A 20,099-nucleotide genomic window follows, 5' to 3' on the forward strand; every position below is an offset into this window, starting at 1 on the left:
CAAATTCTTGACCGTAGTGGCTAAGGTAGTGGGAGGAGACATGTTAAATGGCCACCATTCACGCCACTCATCCCCAGGATTGCAGCCGAAGAACATGATTTCAGATTTCTTCGAGTTGCAGAGAAGTTGGTTCTGTTTAAACCACCCAAATACTGTGGATACACAGAGATTTATCATCTTCCCACTGAGAGCCTCTCCCTTACCACATGTAAACAATAGTTGAGTATCGTCGGCGTAGGAGACGATCTTGGCGCCAAAGTGTTCAATCAATGGTGCCAGAGGGGCCATAAACACATTGGGTCACGAATATAACTCCCGCAGTTGGTTCGAACGGCGTGTATTCATAACGGCCGAATATAAACATAGGCAGTGGAAAGTGAAAAGGTGCTGATGGAGAGGGTCCGTGTGAAAAAACATGAAACACAGTGCAATCAAGATTGTGGCGGCCATGTTGTAACATGTGAGATGTGAAGACGCATAAACAGCAATTTGAAAGAAAACCTATATTATAGTGCATATAATCAAGGAATGAATAGTTAAATGAAATTGTGCATTATATATGCACCTTATGAAGATAAACAGATGAAAAAAAGATATTGAAAGATGTAAAGAAGCCGAAAGATAAAAATAGAAAGAGAAGACAGAACACAATTTATAAACTGATGATGAGAAAAAGATATAAAGATGGATTGAAATATGGAAATAAATGAACGAATATTGTGAAAGTATGGAAAAAGGTGTGAAAGGAGTGAAGAGTAGTAAAAGGATTTCTGGAAACATAGGTCAATCATGTCATTCAAAGAAAACAACAATGTTCAATATGATCATTAAGTCCATGCGGCACCAATGAGTTCATTCTTTTGATCCAGAAGGTCTCTCGCTGTAGTAAAAATTTCCGGTTGTCTCTTCCTTCTTTTATGTCCACTACCTCACATACTAAGAATCGCAATTGGCTGATGTTATGGTTGTGATTGATTAAATGCTCCGCCACCACTGATTTCAGATTTTTATTTCGAATGTTGCTTTTATGTTCATTGAGTCTGGTTTTTATGTTTCTCTCTGTCTTGCCAATCTATACCAGTCCACAAAGGCATTTTAGTAGATATACGAGATTTTTGGAATCGCATGTGGCCGTGGTATATAATTTGATGTTATAACCCTGAGTTGGGTGGCGGGTAGTGTTCCCTCTGATGATGTTGTTACAGTTGCCACAGTTGTGGCAAGGTATAGTACCTTTGAATGACGTGGCCAATTCCATGGTTCTGCGTGGTCTAAGGAGTTCAATTAAGTTCTTGCTTCTTTCATAGGCAAACAGAGATTTTTCATAGAAACTGTTTCTGAAATCTGGTTCAACTTGGAGCATAGGCCAATGTTTTAATATAGTTTTTTTGAAACTTCTGCTTTCAGTTGAAAACTTCGTCACAATCACCACTCTGGATGTCTCCTTTGTGTGTTTACTGGTGGTCAAAAGGTGAAATTGGGGAATTAAGGACATTTGTTTTTTCGCTTCGGAAATGATTTCTTTAGGATAACCCTGTTTGTGATAACGGTTCTCCATCTGTAAAGTGTTGGTAGAAAGTTGTTCTGGATCTGATGCGATTCTTTTGATCCTCAATAGTTGAGAGCTTTGAGAGCTGGTTGATGGAAACTACTGAAATGGAGTAAATAATTTCGATCGGTGTCTTTCCTGTATAGGGTAGTTTCTATTTTGTGATTCTTGATGTACACCAGGACAATCAAATAGTTTATCCAGGAGCTGTCAATATTGTATGTAAACTTTAATCTTTCATCCACAGTGTTTAATTGATCAATGACAGTAATCAGAGTTGTCTTGGAACCATGCCAGATTAAAAAAATATCATCAATGTTTTGAAAAAATGATACCAGGTGTTTTTTTGCAGATGTCATCATTGAGAATATTGTCCAACTCGAATTTGTGCATGAAGAGATTCATGTAGCTTGGGGCAGCGCAATTCCCCATTGATGTTTCAGTGAATATCAGGTAAAACTGATCTTTGTGGGAAAAATAACTGTGGTACCATGTGAATTGAAGAAGTTCCAGTAGAAAGATTTTGAAATCTTGATTGAGGTCAGCTTGTAGTAAAAAGTGTTCAATGGCTTCTGTACCTAAATTGTGGGGTATTAAGGTGTATAATGCCGTCACATCGATGGTGCAAAAAAGCACGTTCTCATTCCACTCTGTTGGGATGTTTTGAATTTTAATCAAAAATTCAGTAGTGTCTTTGATATATGTTGACATTTGTTGTACAAAGGGCTGTAGATGTCTGTCTAAATACTTGCCCAGCGGTTCATGAATGGATCCTCGGGTAGACACTATGGGGCCCATTAGGATGTAGGGCGGATCGCCACCGCCTGCATGGCAGAGGTGATCCGCCCTACATCCTTCGCCGCCCACCGCCCATTTACCCCTGCCATATTAGTATGACCCGGCTTTCGTCAGGACCTAGATTTAATCAAATAAAGGCTACTGCAGGATAAACACACTTCGTGCAAAAACCAAATTATATGAAACAATACTCATAAAGGAAGTATAATAATCAGGTAAGACCCTTACTCACATTGTTTTTTTCTGTTCTCCAATCTTAGGTAACATCCACAATCTTGGACATACAGGAAACTCCTGAATCAAAAATGTGCGCTCTGTTTCCCCTATGGTGCCGTTATTGACTACTTTGTCAAGAATGGTTTTGAGTACTAACTGAAAATGTTCAGTGGGGTTGAATTCTATTTTGTAGTAGATAGTTGCAACCTTTACATGTTCATCAATTTTTCGATCATAGTCAGCAGTGTCCATTATGACCAATGCTCCTCCTTTATCTGCATTGACACATGTAATGCTTGACTTGTTAGCCAAACGTTTCAACGTATTCTTGTCCTTCATGGTAAGGTTAGATTTTATTGTGTTTGAACACTTGTTGTAAGGCTTTCTTACCTAACATTTCAAAAGTGTCCAACACCTTATGGCTTGTGGGTGCCATATATGTGCTTTTGGCTTTTAACCCTGCCAGAATATTTTCTTTCTTCTCAAAAGGTTCAGTCATGACTTTGTCAAAAAAAGTCTCAGTCTCAACGTACGCATGATTTTATATACACTGACTTCAGCCTCTAAGATGTTTGATGTGTACGTGGGCACAAATGAAGATCCTTTTTGTAAAACCTTAGTTTCGTGACTGTTCAATGAGGTTGAAGAGATACTGATTACTAGATTTTCCGTGTTTTTTTATTTCTGACTCCGTGTTACTAGTTTCTCTGTTGTGGACTTGGGAGGTGCTCCTCCTTTTGCCCCTCCTGGTTCTTCGCTGCCTAGGTGTCCTGTTCCTACAAAAGGAACCGCAGATGAAGATATGGATGTAGAAGTGGATGTGGATGGTGTGATTATAATCAATGTAGCATCGGAACTGGGATATTCCTTTTGACTCATCGGTCTGAGTCCGTGTTTGTTGGTTTCCGAATCGCTGCTAGCAGGTGATGTATCAGTTTCAGATGACTTGTTGGGAGGTCTATTTGCCTCCTTCTTGCGTACACTTCAGCCCAATTGTATACCTCTCCCAGTTTAAACTCTATAGTGTCCCTACGGAATGTGCAGACTTTGCGTTCATTGATTTCCTGCGTGTGTTGGGATAGTTGTTCATTGATGTCAATCACTGTTTGTGACCAATCATCTGTGATTAACTTGGAGGACAGTTCACTTTTGAGTTGAGAAATTTCCATATTTAATTCTTCCAAAATTTGGGATAGTTCCTCTATAATTAATAGAATTAGATCTAATGAGCATTTGTTTAAAATGCCATACTATCTGTCTATTAATTTCGGATCATTTTTGCATAATGACGGTTTAAGTAAAATCCTTAAACCTCTAGGAATGCGCTGAGCGCGATGATACTTAATAAGCGTGCTTACATGAAGGCGTTGACTGATTTCACGTTTTGTCAGGTATATTAGCTGTTTGATATTGCTTTGTACTGTTCCAGATCCTGCGGCGGTCATCTCTATTTCGCATATCAGAGAATAAATCCGCTGAGCTTCATCCTCTCCAAAGGCAAAGGTGTCCGCTCTGTTGTCTGTGAGGTTGGTGATGTCTTGATATGACATGGTTTTAGGAAAGGGTGCTGTGATTCTGGTTTAGCGTTGAAACAATGTCACAGTTCTAGTAAATCACGCACACCGAGGTATATTAATTGATCAATATTGAACGGTAAAGGAGTTTAATGGGCGTGCGTGGAAGTATCGTCCTCTAAACCAAGCTGTCTGTGGATATATATGACTCATACTGTTGGTTGCGTACAAATCATCATGTGCCTAAAAAGATTAATAAACCAGTGATCGAGAAGCGTGGTGTTAGTGAGAAGCTTGTTTGATTTTTAATTATCCCGTTAAACGCAGTGCTGAATAAATAAAAAGTAATTAGTGGCGCGGTCAAAAACGTGCCGGAAAAAGGTCTGTGCAAGGATCATTAACAAAGTGTCGGTGTTCAGAAAAAAATCCATGAGATGTTTACTCACACGGTAAGGAAACAAACTGTAGAGAATCACTGTGCACCCGACGGTGCATAACGTAAGATAAGACGGTCGTTACCCATGTGCAAGTGGTGGAATCTTTAAAAAGAAAAGGTGCCGGTAAAATGAAAATCCCGTTGGTGACCGTAACATTAACGGTGGTGAAGCAACTGTGGAGCACAATGGAAATGCCGTATACATATATTAAAGAATAGTGCAGCATTACCTTAATTCAGTGGGTGTGGGTCACGAATATAACTCCCGCAGTTGGTTCGTACGGCGTGTATCCGTAATGGCCAAATATAAACATAGGCAGTGGAAAGTGAAAAAGGTGCTTGTGTGTTCCTAAGGAGAACAAAAATAGGCGAGATGCAGGCGACCTGCTATCTGTGGATATACATGACTCATACTGTTGGGTGCGTACAAATCATCGTGTGCCTAAAAAGATTAATAAACCAGTGATCGAGAAGCGTGGTGTTAGTGAGAAGCTTGTTCGATTTTTAATTATCCCGTTAAACGCAGTGCTGAATAAATAATAAGTAATTAGTAGCGCGGTCAAAAGCGTGCCGGAAAAAGGTCTGTGCGAGGATCATTATCAAAGTGTCGGTGTCCAGAAAAAAATCCATGAGATGCTTACTTACACAGTAAGGAAACAAACTGTAGAGAATCACTGCGCACCCGACGGTGCATAACATAAGATAAGACGGTCGTTACCCATGTGCAAGTTGTGGAATCTTTCAAAAGAAAAGGTGCCAGTAAAATGAAAAGCCCGTTGGTGACCGTAACATTAACGGTGGTGAAGCAACTGTGGAGCACAAAGGAAATGCGGAATACATATATTAAAGAATAGTGCAGCAGTACCTTAATTCAGTGGGTGTGTGTCACGAATATAACTCTGCAGTTGGTTCGAATGGCGTGTATCCATAATGGCCGAATATAAACATAGGCAGTGGAAAGTGAAAAGGTGCTTGTGTGTAGCCTTGGTTGTTATATAATAGGAACAACATTACAGTTTCAATAAAACACAAGAGAAAGTTTTGTGCAGCACACATCCAGAATTCGTACATTTTAAGGGGCTCTCATATGTGGTAATGAAGAAATAGGAGGCAAAGTTAAATTAACCATTGTGCCTAGGATCACACAAATACAGCAAGTGGGGAAGCCAGGACTGATACCAGGTTTTCTGGTTTCACATTTTGTATTGCTTTGAGTCAATTCTTGGTGCATCAGAATAGAGCTTTGGTGGCAGACAGAATTCACATGAAGACTCGGTTTGTTGTCCACAGCATGCATCTGGTTCTCATCCCCCTACGCCCACCTTTCATCACCCTGACCCTCACATTGCTGGTATCGATGTGCCCTTGGGCATGCCACAGACAGAACCTTGTGGCCCAGTGGAAATGTTTGTGAGTACCCATACTATAGATTATGGGACTAACCAGGGGTGACTGACGGCCGTGGGACAATTAAGTGCTGCAGACTCTGAAGCAAATTGCCTTGAAGATATGCGCCCATCCACTCATTAGATCAGGTTAAAGTCACAAGTTAAGGCTGACCTTGATGGAGCATGGGTCGGCTACAGGTTTGCCCGAGTTTACAAGTTACCTTCAGATTTAGAATATTCCTTGAAAAGCTCTTTGAGAAGGTAGAGTTCTCAGAGGGGTCAGGCAGCAGGATGTAGCTGAGTAGGAGATCGTAGATGACAAGGAGCGCCTGGAGGAAGACTCGGTGAAGCCATCAACAAAGGCAGGAAAAGCTCAGAGTGGGAAAAGCTGAGATTTCAAGTTGAGGTGGTCGTCATCTTCAATGGGGTGCTGTTTATTGTCAAGTCCGGTAAAGATTTATACATTTGGACTTTTTCTGGAGTTCAAATTTATTCAGCGGGATGAGGCTGTAGGCTGTACCCGTACTGAGCTCAATGAGCCCAGATACAATGTCAAGATGTTGAGCTGAAAATTATTTGTAGCTGTGGAAAAGACAATAGTGGGAGCTACTGGGAGCTAGGGTGAAGTCAATTTAACCGGTGATGCACCTTTGTTGAGTTGACTTGCAGGTAGGTCCCAGTACCACATCCGTTCTTAGAGAAAAATGCCTCAGAAACATTTCAAAGTCCCAGCTTTTAGGGTTAAGCAGAAGTACCACTAAACCCACACCAAGGGTTCGGAGCATGGGGACACCACTTGGGGGGCTAGGACTCATTCCACAGAGGCCAGCAGCAGGGTTCAAGGCAGCTCAATTGGAACTGGTCAGTTTGACAGGTTCAAGAAAGCCTTTGGAAGCTTGTTGTGTCCCTGTAGCTTACACACAATGCTATACAGCTAGCTTTTTTGTTCATTCTGGTGGTCCTTGGTTCAAGGAACCAGGTCCAGTCTTCTCTCCTCAGACAGTAGGGGAGTGGCAGGGCAGCAGGGCAGCCCTTCTTCTGAATCTTTCACAGGTCCAAGAGTGAACTGATGTGGAGTCTGAGAGTGTCACCTCTTATCCCGTGTGCCAGCCTTTGTGAGGGGGCAACCCCTAGTCCACTTCAAAACTAGTTCTTACTAGTTTTCCTGTCGTTCCTGGGGTTGGCTTCTATCTCTCTACAGTGATAAAGGTAAGGCCACACCCCTGGTGTTAGGTTCATATGTGTGTGCTGTTGGCAAAGCCTTACAAAGAGCACATGGAGCTGGATATAGTCCCTTTCCAAGCTATCCTGACAGAATGACCCATCCTGTCCATACCTAATCACCCTTTGCCCCATGTCTAGAGGCCATCAATAACCCATTGCAGGAGAGTCAGCCACAGTCAAGTGCACCAACTACTGGTAGAAAACACAACTAATTTGCCACAAAAATGCTGACTTTCTAAAAGTGGCATTTTTAGAATTTTAATTTAAAATCCACCTTTACTATTAAAGAGGGTTTTAAATTACAATTCAAAAGAGTCCAAAATGTATGTCTCTATATGCTCACAAGCTAAAGTTAGTACTTCTTAAATGTAATAAAACAGCACGGTTTTAGTCTATGGAAGAGATAGGCCTGGCAACAGTGAAAAACAACTTTAGTAGTTTTTGACTGCCAGGACATGTAAAACTTAAACCCACATGTCATACTCTTTACATATCATGCACCCTGACATATGAGGTTTTAGTGCCTGCCATAGGGGTGACTTGTATGTGGTATAAAGGAAGGTTTAGAAATTGCAAAAGGGTTATTTTGCTAGGTTAAAATGCCAGTCTAAAACTGAACTACAAGTTGCAGTGGCAGGCCTGAGACATGTTTTAAAATGCTACTTTAGTGGGTGGCACAATCAGTGCTCCAGACCCATTAGTAGCATTTAATTGTCAGACCCTGGGTACAGGGAGTACAATTTTCTAGGGACTACAAGGAAATAAAAAATGTGCAATCAGGTGTACGCAAATTTTACCATGCTTTAAGTAGACAGCATAAGAACTTTAGCACTGGTTAGAAGGGTTATAGTGCACAGACTCCTAAAGCCAACACAAATGAGTTCAACAAACAAGAGAGATGAAGGTAAAAAATCTGCGGGTGACCCTGTCATGCGTGCCAGGTTCTACATGGCCCCTTCCAGACAAAAGGTAGGATAGCCTAATCAATACATTGATTACCTTAACAACTCAGGCGATAGAATATGGTCTTCAACAGAGGAATTTGTCAGATAGCTTGCTATACGGCAGAGAAAGTGCAAATAAAAAGTGGCTAGGGTTGCCCCTAAATTCTTTTACTCCATTTGTTAGGGAGGAGCCAGGAGTCACCACCACCCACAGTTCTGTTACTTGGGAGGAGCCCTGAAAGACTGGACATGCTTCCTTGTGTACCCATCACAAAGAAGTGGAAGGGTGGCAGCTGGACTTTACCTGATTCCCCTAGTCAGTCACACACAATGGGAGCTTAGGTGTGACCCAGCCTCACTTACACCTGAATAGGCTGTGTACTGTCCCCACACAAAGGGCTGCATACCACCCTGTAGTGAGTCTGTAGCTAGCGCTGTAAAGGATTACCTCTCCACTTCAAAGACACAGCTGGGTAGAAGTACTGGATCTCAGACATCACCACGTCAGTACATGTCTGGCCCTGTGAAGATTCTGCCAGTAAGCAGGCCTGCTGTGCTGCTAAATGACTGCCACTCTGTTGGACTGCTGCTTTGCTGGACTGCTGCCCTGCTTTGCTGCCCTGCTGCCTGCTATTTTCCTGCCTAGGTGAGACGGACTCTGCCATCTGTGAGTTTTCCCTGCCAAGTGGTGGCACCCAGTTCTGGACCCTTGGAGGTGAGCCCTAAAGGTGCTTGATTCAGTAGAACCCATGAATCCTCTGTCGAACCGGTGCATGAGCGCCATTGGGTGGATCAAAACCGACACGTCACCCCTGTTGTGTGGATCGGAACCAGTGCATCACTCCAGTTGCACGACCTGAACTGGCGTATTGCCTCTATCCCCTCCAGAACCACCACCGCACAAGGTCTCTGCATCTACGTTGATGGCCATTTCAATGACAAATCTTTGCATCGCAGCCCCGTGCTTATCGGAGCTGGCTCACTGCTGCTGCTGCACGAATCAGGACTGGCGCATCACCACCACTGAGTGGATTGACATTGACTCATCGCTTTGGCTGTGGTCCACATCTTCAATGTCGACACAGCCAGGATCAAGGTACTTTTGCTCAGTGTGCCTCACTGGGTCCCTGTGTGCGGTCTATGCTCCATTGCAGTCGGCCTGAGCTTTTGACTTTGTCTGGGTCCGGTGCAACCAGATATCCCAAGTAAGCTCTTATTGCCTCTACAGTTTATTCTTTACATATTTATATCTCAACCTCTACTTATTGGATTTGAGCCATTTTGGTATTGTTTTATTTATTAAATTAAGTTCTGTTTTTATAACCTGGTGTAGAATATTTTTGGTCAGTGTTTTCGCTTTTTTACAGTCTGAAGTGTTGCATAAATACTTTACACAGTGCCTCTAAGTTAAGCTTGACTGTTCTGTGCGAAGCTTCCAGAGGGTGAGCACAGGTTAATTTAGAGTTCGCCAGCTTCTTACCCTGACTTGGATTGTGGTTGCTGCTTGACTATGGTTGTTACCCCTGTCAACCTACAACCCAATTTCTAACAGACTAGTTTACCAGTACCAAATGGCACTGGACTGGATCTTGCTAGTGGTCTCTGCTTAATGATTCCTGGCTCCTAAGTGCTGTGTCTGATGTGCTATAAACCTTAGAAGTGACCCAGAGAAGCTGCTCCAGGATCTTTGAAAAGTTGCAACTTAGAAAATGTTTGATCTTCAAGACCTCCAGAGACATCAGGTTGCCTTTGCAACACAGGAGTCTGATTTCAACACGCACTTCCTTAAATGCAGCTTTAGGCTTGCTCCACTAGAGGCTTTTGAGCTTCATAAACAAACACTAAGTCAGAATGTAAAATCTTTGACAGAGACGAACCCACTTGGTGTATACGAAACGCTCTCCATTGAGGTCCCCCCAAAATCACACCTAGGTCTTGGTTATCACTTCTATAGACTATCATTGTCTCTTATTGCCGTTTAGTGATATTTTGTATTGAAAATTTAAAAAATGTATATCGTTGGATCCCCTATTGGATTTGTAAGATTTCAGTGTTATTTTGTTTATTAAGTTTTACTTCGTTTTTCGTCTTCTGTTTGGGATTTTTATTCTTTGGTATTTTGACTTTATCAGTTTTGGTACTGCATAAATACTTCACACATTGCCTTTCGATAAGCCCTTCTGCTCATGCCATTGCTACAAGGGGGTTGATCTCAGGTTAATTTAGTGACTTTAAGGTTTACTCTGGCAAGTTAGTGTTATTATTCCTTGAGATGGATGACTGCCAACCTCAAATAATAATCTACTTTCTTACACTACCCATATGTGTGGTGGGGAAGCACTGTGGTTAGTGGTGTTTTCTGTGTTCTGATCATATGTGGAAAGTGTTTCTAGGTCATGTATGATGAACACCTAGGTGCATATATTGTATTATTAAGGGATACAGTGCATAGCAGTGTAATGGACGAAGAAATGTGGGAGATGGGTAAACAATCTGTGGTTTTCACTAAGCTGACGGTTTTGGACAGCACTGTGGTTCCTTTATGACTCTAGCCTGCATAGCTGGTTACTACACTGGTGTGTTGTTTCTTATTTTTAGTTGAAAGTGTATGGTCCTGATTAGACTTAGAATGGAGGTAGATATGGTGGATGGCCTGCTGGGATGGACTTTTTTACTATCATCCTGTAGAATTGTCATTTTAAGATATCAAGAAGTGGTCATAGTATGGAGCTGGTGGGGCCTGCAGAGTGGATGTATGTCGTTACAACGCATACTTTTACAACGCATGCACTTACAACGCATTTTTTACAACGCAACATCCACTACAACGCATTCCATTACATCGCATGACACTACAACGCATTTTTTAAAACTACCTTTACAACGCATTCCAATACATCGCATACTACCTTTACAACGCATACCATTACAACGCATAATATTACATTGCATTTAAGGTAAGTATTGGATAGTATAGGGGTAAAAATTACTATTCTTACTCCAGGGGGTGCAACAGTAGGGAAGTGTTGGATAGTATAGGGGTAAAAATTACTATTCTAACTCCAGGGGGTGCAAAAGTAGGGTAAGTGTTGGATAGTATAGGGGTAAAAATTACTATTCTTACTCCAGGGGGTGCAACAGTAGGGTAAGTGTTGGATAGTATAGGGGTAAAAATTACTATTCTAACTCCAGGGGGTGCAACAGTAGGGTAAGTGTTGGATAGTATAGGGGTAAAAATTACTATTCTAACTCCAGAGGGTGCAACAGTAGGGTAAGTGTTGGATAGTATAGGGGTAAAAAATTACTATTCTAACTCCAGGGGGTGCAACAGTAGGGTAAGTGTTGGATAGTATAGGGGTAAAAATTACTATTCTAACTCCAGGGGGTGCAACAGTAGGGTAAGTGTTGGATAGTATGGGGGTAAAAATTACTATTCTAACTCCAGGGGGTGCAACAGTAGGGTAAGTGTTGGATAGTGTAGGGGTTTTAATGTAATATTATGCGTTGTAATGGTATGCGTTGTAAAGGTAGTATGCGATGTAATGGAATGCGTTGTAAAGGTAGTTTTTAAAAATGCGTTGTAGTGTCATGCGATGTAATGGAATGCGTTGTAGTGGATGTTGCCTTGTAAAAATTGCGTTATAAGTGTAGTGCTTTGTAATAGTTGCGTTGTAAAGGTTGTTCCCCCTGCAGAGTTGGTTTAAATTAGACTTTTCTGCTAGCCAGCAGCATGTGGCAGATGTCATCATTTATTCCATGTTAATTCAGTTGTCAATGGTTGGTTTAATACTGTTGACTGGTACACCAGTAGTGGTGATGGGCATAACCTGTAGGGGTTCTGTGTTATATGAGTGTAAGAGGGCTGAGTGTTAGTGAGTTAGTATTAATGAAGGCCAAGAGGGTTATACATGAACTGACATTACTACATAGGTAAAGACATAGGTCAACCTTTCATAACTTACCTGGACATTGCAAATTTCTTACTGATTAGGCTGTCATATATTTGTTGATTGCAGACTACAGATTGTATTTGAAGAAGTTGTAATTATTCAGATTCTGTCCCAGTGCTGTGTTTAATGGCGCAATCTTGAAAATAGCCTTGGTTTCACCTGTTTTCTGAAGTATAAACGCTCCAGAATGTTTTGAATTCTGGCTACTAGTGAGTTCCGTAGTTTGGCGTCTTGTACTGAAAAAGCAGTGCCTCCTATGGAATTACTCATAATATGATAGTAGGATGATCTGTGGGGCACGCCTGGAGAACAGTGTCCTATTTTGTTTGTAACGCTTGAATTTAAATTGTAGATATATTGGTTTATTGGAAAACTCTGTGAATGATACAAAGTGCCAGGAACATTTCTCCTGTAGCTACAGTTAGGCATTTGAGTTATTGCACGACTGAAGGCATGTGTTTCTTTGCTAAGGCAGAGAAGGAGTCTTGCTGCAACATTGGAATTAGTTATATTTTGCATATTATGAAACTGGGTGCACTAACATATAGGCTATTGGCACAGTCAAGCTTTTCTTGGTATCCAAGATAAGGGAATATAAGCCACGATGTTTTTGTGGTGTAGAAGGTGTTCTTTGTGACCTTGTTGACATGTGGTATCAAAAATAGATCTGAATTCATGGTCAACTTTAAGATTCTGAATTCCCTTGATATCGTTAAAATGGCCAGAAGTTGCTGCACCATATGGTAGTAAACTGATATTTTTCCACAGGTCATAATCTCTGTCTTTGCAGTGTTCAGTTTTAGATATAGTTTGAGTTATTGAAAAGGAGAGTTTAGGCCTGTCAAAAGGAATTATTTTGACATGTCAAGTTCGCTGTTTAAACCTGCACAGTCAAGTTTCTGGTGGCAGGCCTGCAGTCATGTTTTATGTTGTCACTTTAGTATTGGAACAACGTGTGCTGCAATCTACTCATGGCATATAACTTACAGGCACTGGGTACACATTGTACTATATACCTGGGACTTATATTTAAGTTAAATGTGCCAATCAGGGGTATTTCCAATTTCAACATGTTTTAGGGGTCAGAGCTCATGCACTGGGGTCTTGTTGGCAGAGTCCCAATATAGAGAGTCAAAAAGCAGAGGCATCAGTCCAACAAATGGGAGTAAGTATGTCAAAGAGCCATATTTCTTACATCTTTAATCAATTTCTGTATTTCCAACTCTTTAATGATTGACGAAACCCTTTATCTTCCAAGAGGTGAAAAGCAATTACCAACTATGAAATTACTAAAGAATAGGGGATTGTGCTGTTTTATGTCTTTCACTACAAACAACTACTTTCACTGTTATATGAACACATTGTGTGATCAAATTATGTTCAAATCAAAACTGGTTCAGAAGCTGCCGTTTAAATAATGTATGCTACTATTGTAGAACGCTCTTGACAACTGGCAATTAGTAACCCTGGGCGAAGTACTACGCTACGCTTGCGTAGTTTGCGAAGTTTGCGCTACTTCGCACTACGCGAATTGCACATAGCACAGTGCAAACACGCGTAGCGTAGCAGTCATTTTTTGGTTTCTCGCGGGTCTCAACGTCAAGTTGGGGACCGCGAGTGAGCAAAATGACATCCCAGCAAGACTTTTTCCTCGTTCGCGATCAGCAACATCAAGTTGCTGATCGCAAGCGTGGAAGATAAACCTCCCGGCAAGATTCTCAATGCGGGGAGGTCAGGTTTCTCATTGCGAGTGGTCGCGTATGCTTGCGACCGCTCGCGATGAGAAACTACCAATCCGCGTTGAGAAAGCTGCAGCTCGAGTAGAAATCTACTTGAGCAGAAGAAAACGACCGCTTGCACTGCGCAAGATGCAGTTTGCACTGATTGCACAGTGTGGACAAGCATCCGGCACTGTGCAATCAGTGCGAACAGCATTTTGCACAGTGCACTATGCAGTTCGCGTAGTGTGAAGTGCACTTCGCGTAGCTACGCGTAGCGCAACTATGCGAACTACGCCCAGGGTTAGCAATTACCCTTTGTCAATGTCTACATACGACATTGATCTCACAATAAAGGTTATCAAAGTTTTACAGAGATAAAATCATACTTGCACCTCACATAGAAAGAGCAGTATGCACAACATAGAATAGCTAATGATCTAGTGTTTGAAAATATAAGTTCAAATCTTTAAACACAAATAACTCCATAGAATAAGTCACTAAATCTTCCTCAACTTTCAAGGGAAACAATAATCTGTAAATGTTCGGCACTTTGGCAACAAGGTTCTGGCTGACGCATCTATATATCACGAATATCTAACAAGGATGTTGTGGATGCCGAAGAACTTATACTATGTAACTTCAAAATGGCTCCAACTGCGTGGAAATCTCCTGAGAATCCTGTGGTTCTTATGGGGTATGTAGCTTCCTTGACTGAACACATGCGTTTTGCATAGCGCATCAAGCGAAAGAGTGAAGCCTCTAAGTAAAGAGAACATTGTGCAGACTGCCAGCCATTCCTTCTCATGAATATGCACAACATCAAGAAGTTTTGAGTGTTGCGCATCTGCACAAGTTGTGTGCGAAGAGGTAAACAAAGTCACAAATCATCAAAAATAGAAAGGCAATTTCTCGAATAAGTCTTATTTGCAGAGAGTATATCCAGCTGCACAAGGACAATCGGAATATGCACAGATTATTACCATCTTTACCCATTGTAAAAATGTCAGCGTAGGTAGTGCATTTGAAGTTTCACAGAGGAATGGACCCCCCCTATCTAAGTCAACACTGTGTGCTCTGCCAGTTGTGAGTCAAGAAAGTTGGGTGCCATACTGGATATGAATCAGACCTCTGCAGTAGTAGGGACCTCAGTTCATTCCCACATAAAGTGAATCACAATTAGAAGGCGACAACTCAGTAAACAAGTCTTAACAGGTATGTAGATTTTTATCTGGAGTGCCACATGATATCCAATATAAAAGGCATAATAACTCATTCCCACAGTAACATGAGAGTGTTGGCAACCATTTTGGGACCCGGCTTCAGCCGAGCCTCAATGCAACAAAAAAGAAAAGGGGGCAGGGTACGACTGCACTAACCCCCTAGCCTTGGACCTGGGGTCCTACAAGGACCCCCAGGGCAAAAAAGCTTTTTTTAAATTCAGGGTGAAATCTCAAAATATTCACAAATATTGCAATGAATTTGAAATAAAAAAACAAGCACAGTCTTCCACGCTTGTTATAATGGTAGACCCTGGGTAGGCTAGGTCCCAAGGGCATGCAGAGTTGAATTTAAAAAAATGGAGAGGGGTGAAAGGGCCCCACTCCAGGGGCTTAATAATACCCCTGGGACCACCAACTCCCTGGGGCTACTGTGAATATTAGGTAAAGGGACAGCATGGACCCCCCCGGCCCAGGACCACTACCTCCCCAGGGCTATAAATAAAAAATTATATAGGGTGGCCTGAGGACCCCCAGGGACCACCACTTCCCCAGGGCCAATTACTTTTCTAAAAAGAGGGAAGGGGGTCACGTGGCTCCCCTCCCACACCAAATATATGGCCCAAGGGACCACCACCTACCAGGGTCAACCCATACAGAACAAAGGAGGGTGCCGAGTGGCCCCTCTGGAGCCATATATGGCCCTGGGGACCGCTGCCCCCCAGGGCCGGTTCCTGCTATCTCTAGAAGTGCCCACACTCGGGAGATAGCTGTTTGCTTTTACTTGGAGGGAGATGTGACAAAGCCCACCAAGCAAAAGCAAAAACTCCACTTCCAGCAAGTGGGATCTGTCAAAATGCTCCCGCTTGCTGGAAGTGGAGTTTTCATCGCTTTCACGGGCAGGAAAAGAGATGAAAGTATTACTCCTGCATGCAGAGAGCTGCATTTCCAGCAGCTCCCTGTTTACAGGAGCAAGGCCAGCTCCCAGACGAGGAGCAGAGCCTGCTGGGATTCAGGCTCCCCTTATGATTCCCAACATGCATAGCTGGTGCTCTGGGTAGGGCCAGGGCACCAAGGAAACATGGCAAGGCTCTGGGGATTGGGTCCCTGTGCCAAAATTGGCCCAGGTACGGGAGCAATGCCCCATTGAATGTTGGCTGGGCCCCGGGGGACTGGGTCCCTGGGGACAAAATTGGCCCAGAGAGATGGGCCACATGCCCCCCTTTCTGTTTTCTTTAGTAGTATGCAAAGGTCTTCCCCCTTTTACCACGTTGATAAACAGCTTAACCTCTTCAGTGCCCATGACGAGATAGTCTCGTCATGGAGCACGGTTGCGCTGTGCCCATGACGAGACTATCTCGTCATGAACCCCACCCACTAGTGCAACGCCCGGCACAGGAGGGGGAAAGGGCGTGGCACTGAAGGGGTTAACAAAAGGCCCTCGAGTCTGTTTCCAGACAATTTTGGTGACACTCTTTTGATGCAGAGAACAAAGCAAACAAAGATGCATTTACTTCATTTAGTTTAGGGAAAGTACCCCTGTTTAGTGGAGATTCACCTCTTTGTAGTCTTGTTGTCTTCTCTTGGCATGGATTCACGTTATCGCAGATTTGTGGAAGAAGACGCTCTAGAAACAATCACATTGCCGAAATTACATGCACAACTCGTGGTCCTTTACACAGCTGTAGTGTAGACTATGCACTAGACATTTACCCAATAAGGTAGCACTTACTAATTTACCAAATGAAAGTAGTTCAGTTAGGTAGACATTTTTGGCAAAACTGGAGAGTCTTCTTGTAAGCAATGAAGTCCAATTCTGTCCCTGGTGCTGATTTCATAGAAATTAAGCCTCAACGGAAGGTACTTACAAATATAAAGATATCAGTGCCCCAGTTGAAGCTCTTCTTCAGTAAAGCACAAACAGTCCAAACTTTTTGGCGAAGGCAAAGCAAGTGTGTTTCCTCTCGTATTCCATGTTGCAAAACTATATGAAATCCTTAATGGAGGTGAATTCACTGTTTGATCTATTGGAGCGCAATCTGTGTAGTGACTGTGATGAGTGGTTACTTTCTTGTCATCTCCTGGTGAGAGCAGAGTCATTCAGTCAGTCAACTTTATTTCGGTTCAACAAACCATAAAAGTTCACAGTATAAATATATCTTAAATACATAAAAATGCACAGATATGCAGCGCATCTCAATGGCAGTATAAAATAATAAAAGGAAAACTCCAGTCATAATATGTCAATTAAGAATATGCTGTCCCAAAAACTAAGATCAGAATCAGCAGGATGAAAACCTCAAGAAAAGAAACCTTGAAAATGTGCTCCTGAGGGGTCTGCTATGTCACCCAGGCTTTCTATATCATTTTCTAATGAGGGCAGCTCAGTGACTCTATTGCATGTCTCAAATACAATTATGCTCCTTCTGTCTTTATACAGAACAGATACATTTTTGTACTGTGGAACTTTAAACTGTTAAATATCTCCTATTGATTCCAATCAACATTAAAATGTTTTGGTAAAATCTTCTGACAATGAGGGTCCTCGTACAAGAGATTTAAACCCAGCATTCAAACCATTCATATATACAGGAATAAAAAAGGGAGTTACAATCCTAAAATGGATGTACAGAACGGTCCTAGTTGTAAACCTTTTCAAACATCGTGCAACAGTGGGTTAGATCAGAGCAGAGTCCATGGTTCTCTCTTTAGATACCTAAAGTATGTAAATGGCCATAATGCATAGCACTACTCATACACCCACTCACAGACATACACGGGCACTTACACATCCACTCAGACACTCACACAGGCCCTCATAAATCCACTCACAGACCTACACAAGCACTCACAGACCCGCTAACATACACACACAGATACTCCCATACCCACTCAGACAGGTACTTACACACTCACTCACAGATCCACACAGAAACTCGCACACCCACACACACACACATGCACACACTCATAGACCAGAACAACCTTGTCATGAGTGATGTAATATGTGAGGCCTAAGCAGCGGCATAATTTATAGTTAGATCAGGTAACTATAACTGCTGAATTTCACTGGTTTTGTATGAGTGAAATCTGAGCCTAACTATAACATTCCTGTAACCTTTTATTTTTTTAGTGGATATATATACATATACATTTACTTAAAAAAAACAAAGGTTACACTGACGTTATAGTTGGGAAATAGAGTTTAAAAAACCTTAGAAATTCACTTGAAAAGCCAAAGGTTACAGGGATGTTGTAGTTAGGAAATAGAATTTAAAAAACACCCAAAGGTAACTTGTTATGTGGAGAGATCTGGCTGTATTATCAGGGAGAAGTAAAAGACCCCCTTCTCCTCTACGTGGATGGCAGATGTCCATAATATCAGGCAAAGTTTTAAAAATGAAAGACCAGATTTATAAACTTTTCACGCAATACAGGAAGACAACTCGCTGCACCATGATGCATGAAAGGGAGAGTGACGAAACGCACCATATTTACCAATATATGGTGAATTTATGCTCTCAGTCCTGGTGCACAATCTGTAGAGCCAACGCAGGCACATTGCGCCAAGGTGCAAGGGTACCGGTGTTGCAGGCAGTATTTTTTTGTGCTAGAAGGGACACCTTTGTTTACAAAAACAAACCCCTGAGGCTTTTTACTGTTCCTAAGTGTGCAGCAGAATACCTTTCAAGGGCAGAGTAACAGATGGCAGTAAATTGCACTAGTGCGTTACTCCAGATTTACCATGCATCACATGGCCACACAAGGTAGACTTGCGTTGCTTGGTATATCTGACTTTAGTATTCTGTTGCCCTTCTGATGTAAGGGCAATGCAATACTTTCATAAATGTGTTTGGAAGTATCTCTCTAGCCCCACATAAAGTGGAGGTAGTTGGACAATAGAGGATTACTTGTCTCAATTAAGGACATTGATGTGAGCATCATTATATTTTGCTTAAAATAGGTTGTTTTTTAATAGCTAAAGTTTTTTTGCGCTTTATAATTTTTTTCATTTTTGATTGGTGTAGGGCGACATTAGCCGAGGATGGGGCTTTTCAGAACAAAACATTTATAACAAATGTTATTGTACAAAAAAAAAAATATTTTAAGTTTGACATATGGTGCATACCCCATTCATAACAGAAAGGCTTTTGGTCAGCATCTTTCAGCCCTTGGCTTGACAAACTTCAAGCACATCATGGATTAGCCCACCAGAATATTTTATTCTCACAGTTTTTGTGAAGGCTAATTGAGTTTGTCTTTCCACCTTCATTGGTAAGCATGAGCAACTGCAATGTATTTGAAAAGAGCCAGCAAGTAGCCCTATAGCACTGGGAAGTGAGCTCTGACAAAAGTATGGGAAAATGGATTATACAGAAAAAGCACTCACCGCAATTATGTATTGCTTTTGTTAGCACCTGGTTCCAATTGCGTCCTGGCCACTCATCGACTGATTATAAATATGACAGCTACCTTGGAGTGGTATTCTATATGCTGCATTATTGTTTTAGTGCTCCAAGATGTTTGTCATGTTTATTTTCATTAGGTAAGAGGCCAGGCAACACTGGAGAATAAGAGCTGAGAAAAGCATATGGAAAAAAATTAGATTCTACAGAAAAGAAAGCGACTACTTTTAGGCCTCGGCTACACACAGCTTTAGCTGTCTCTTAGAGACCTATAGCCTGATTACAGACTTGGCGATCTAACTGTCCCAAAAACACCACTGAGAAGGCTCCCGCCCGCCATATTTAGATCCATGCAGGCTGGGCCACTGTCAATGTCGATGGAGTGTTACCCGCCGCGGTCACAGCTAACACGCCGATGACGCAGTGTGCTCCTCAACTGGTGATTAGCACCACATTGCTGTTTCTTATATTTGATCACTATGTTAGAAATGCCTGGTCAGAAAACCTAATGTTTTTCAGAGAGGGAATTGTCTGTCATGAAAGATGAAATCATCAGAGTAGAGGCAGCCACAGCCGCTGCAGGTAAGAGTGGTGGGGCCCGCTGGGGGGGGAATTTCAAGAGACGATCACAAAGGAAAATTAAATAAATAATTACTTTTCCCGCATGGTCGTCTCTCGAAACCCCCTCCCAGCCGGCCCCACTATCTGCAGCGGCTGCGGCTGAGGAGAGGCACAA

Source organism: Triturus cristatus, chromosome 6 (genome assembly GCF_964204655.1).
Source record: "Triturus cristatus chromosome 6, aTriCri1.1, whole genome shotgun sequence".
NCBI lineage: Eukaryota > Metazoa > Chordata > Amphibia > Caudata > Salamandridae > Triturus > Triturus cristatus.